Genomic DNA, 3,731 nt, shown 5'->3' with positions numbered 1-3,731 from the left:
TAATCTATAAATGTCTGTCGACGTTACAGAAGGTAAAATACAGAAAATGTGAGATATTACCGACAGCTTTCCGAGTTAACTGACAGCAGCTTTTATTTTTGGGGTCAGAAACAGTTTTGATGTCTTTCGATTTAATTTAATTTAAGGGAAGTTTGGATAACTTTACACTAGTGGCCTTCAGAGCTGTGCATCATTTTTCTCATTCCAGTTTAAAACAAAAAACAAAAAACAACAACTTACCATTTCTATTCTGTATTAGACCACTTTGAATATTTTGTTTTGATGATATAATATGCAAATGTATTCTTACTTGATTTTTTTTATTTTCTGTCTTTTCAATTGCACCAGTTATTAATAAAGTATTGAATTGAAAATGCTGCGAGTGGCTTCTGTTTAAAGGTGATATCTATATGTGACGGGTCCTGTAGTGAACCCAAAGAGACGAACCCTTCACCCGTCACATGGAGCAAACCACTGAGGACAAACTTTACATTTTTAGTTTCACTACAGGTAAATACTGTGTTTTGTGGTATTAATATTTTTTGAGTAATAAACACTGCAGCCTCAAAAGGAAGCTTGACTGGTTAGTTTTTAGTCGTGGTCACAGTAAAAGGTTTCCTTGAAGAGCATTTAAACTTTGGTATTTCTCACCTTCTCTGATGACCGAATGTGTGAATGTACTTTGAGCAAACCAGACATGGATTGAATAGTGGAAATAAACCAAAGTTTCTGTTGAGCTTGAATGAGGCGTTACGATGTTACGAGGTGAAATTATAGCATGTTTTGGTATCGATGCGATGCCAAGTAAATACGGGCCAGTATCTTCGATACCGATAATTTTCAATAAATAAGGTGGACGCGTCATTGAATTGCTAAATCTCAATAAATTTTCATGACCTTAAATGTTTTTTGTGATGTTTCCTTTATTATTACAGTTAAAACCCAGGACAGAATTAGGACAAAGTTTATAATCAAATAGAAAATGCTTTATCATCATTAAATAAAAAGTACTGTTGAGAAACTATAATACAAAAAAACGGCTACGTCACGTGTTCGTCCCCGCGATCCCCCGTGCTACAACAGGTAACCGGGAACTATGTACATCATGATTCAACAAAAACAATGCAGCGTTGACCAAAGATAAAAAAAATAACTACACATAGAACAAACACATCGACACTCTCTTCTGAACTTCTCGAAACTTCTACTGTGGGTTCATAACTGACTCATCTGGTAACATTACCGTGAACTTTCATAACAGAAAATTTCAAAAAATTCTCAACCAAGAAAATTACAAAACATTCTAAGTTTGTTTTTGTTTTTTTTAACTTAAGAAGCCGTTACAGTGCAGTAGATCCTCGAGGCTTCACTCAGCTGGAGAGCTGCATCTTTCTTGGGATCGTGGTCGGAGTTGCTTCCTCACCCTCTTCATCGTAGTTGTCTTTGTCGTCCTCCATGGCTTCTTTCTGCCATATTCAGCATCCCAGAACCTCGCCGATAGGTGGCAGCTGACCACCGGATCCGGATCACGTCACCATTTTTATGTACCAGATGCAGAATGGTTGATATGATGCCGATACAACGCGTTCCGTAGTCAATGTTTCAGTACCGGGCCTCCCCTCGACTCCGCGTTGGATATGCGGCTGTACTATTTTTAACAGATATCACAAGCAGCTGACAGGAAACCAGACACAGAAACAGCTTAGAGAATCCGGTCGATTTTCAAAATAAAACAGCCAAAGGGGAAACAATTCCGCCGACACTGTCTTAGTTGCATAACAAGTTTATTACAACAAGTTCAGCATGCAGCAAGTAAAATGTTACTTTAAGAGCTCCTGGCCAAATGATGAGACTCTCCCGACCTATGCAGGACAAGCCTCTTATATAGGTAGTCTATGCCCCCAAACCATACAATAAAGTCACTTAAGTCAAAGGAACAGATAAACAAAAGAAATTCCTTTGCCAGGAAAGACCACCTAAGGGTTTAACCTATGGCCTGACTCCTTATCGATCCATCTAAAGAAGTCTTTGTTCTAACTAAACACCGACCTGGTGGCTCCCCCATCCTAATAACCTCTGACCTAGGAGTAAACAAGATAACATCCCATGACTAAACAAGTAACTTCATATAAACCACAGCTCAGCATTAGTATATGACTATGCATCTATGTGCAGACACCTCATATGTTTAGAAGCAAAAATAACCAAATCTGAGCACGTTAACAAAGTTTGACAGACTTCTAAAAACGCTCCTGGTGGAGGATGGAGCGTCACGGCCGCACCGCGACAGTTACGTGTCCGGTATCTCAAAGGATCTTCACACTTTGGATGTATGTGCATTGACTTCATTTTGCATTCTGCTGGCTGCAGAGTTCAGTACTAATAATAATTCAATTAAAAAAACAACAGTTACTCTTTAACAGACAGCGGTTAAACTAAACAGGAACTAAATTATATTAAAATATGAACTGTTCGGATTTGATGCTAAAGAAGTCCTAATATCACAAACATGCAGCAGCTTTTAAAACCAATATTTAATCTAAAGTATGACGTGGCTGCTCCTCACTGATATGTTTTCACACCAACACACTAACTACTCACATCTTTCTGATTTCAGAACGCCGTCGTGCAAACCCTGTTTTTCCATGTGCAGCATGTCCCACAGTAAACACAGGCACAGTGTGGCCAATAATCTCATTTCATTCTCGTTATAATTATTAACTAAAAGTCTGTGTATCTTTTCCCCGGGGGCAGCTGTTCCCAGGCCCTCGGCAGCCCCGTTTCCTCCTCTGCCAATGACTTGCTGTGTGCCTCAATGTGAATGTCAAGGCGACCAAAGTGCCCACCAATCCCCCGTCATTAAAGCCTCGCATTCACTCCTCTTATTCACTGATCTTCCCCACGGCTCGTATGTCACTCCTGCGGCTTATTACGGCCATTTACCTACACTGTAAAAAATGTCCAGGTAACACAGTGACTCATGTTGATACAGCTACAAGCATCACCTCATTACATGCACAGCAAAAGTTAAGTTAACAGCACTTTGAAATATTTACAATATAGCATTTAATCTTTAAAGCAAAGAACAGTGAAGTAAACTGCTGACAGCTGTAGCTGCTGTTAGCTCATGTTAGCTCTGTCTGTTAGCTGCTGTTAGCTCATGTTAGCTCAGTCTGTTAGCTGCTGTTAGCTCATATTAGCTCTGTTTGTTAGCTGCTGTTAGCTCAGTCTGTTAGCTGCTGTTAGCTAAGTTTGTTAGTTGCTGTTAGCTCATGTTAGCTCAGTCTGTTAGCTGCTGTTAGCTCAGTCTGTTAGCTGCTGTTAGCTGCTGTTAGCTCAGTTTGTTAGCTGCTGTTAGCTCAGTCTGTTAGCTGCTGTTAGACTCATATTAGCTCTTTGTTAGCTGCTGTTTAGCTCAGTTGTTGGTAGCTGCTGTTTAGCATCAGTCTGTTAGCTGCTGTTAGCTAGTTTTTACTGCTGTTAGCTCATGTTTAGCTCAGTTTGTTCGGCTGGAGTTAGCTCATTTGTGTTAGCTGCTGTTAGCTCAGTTTTGTTAGCTGCTGTGTTAGCTCATGTAGCTCAGTTGTTAGCAGGCTGTTAGCCATGTTAGCTGTTTGTTAGCTCTGCTGTTAGCTCATGTTAGCTCAGTTGTTATAGCTGCTGTTAGCTCATGTGGGCTCCGTCATGTTAGCTCATGGTTAGCTCATGTTAGCTCAGTCTGTTAGCTGCTG

This window comes from Larimichthys crocea, chromosome II (genome assembly GCF_000972845.2).
Source record: "Larimichthys crocea isolate SSNF chromosome II, L_crocea_2.0, whole genome shotgun sequence".
NCBI classification, from domain to species: domain Eukaryota; kingdom Metazoa; phylum Chordata; class Actinopteri; family Sciaenidae; genus Larimichthys; species Larimichthys crocea.
The sequence above is the reverse complement of the archived record's forward strand: the minus strand, read 5'-3'. Positions refer to the sequence as shown.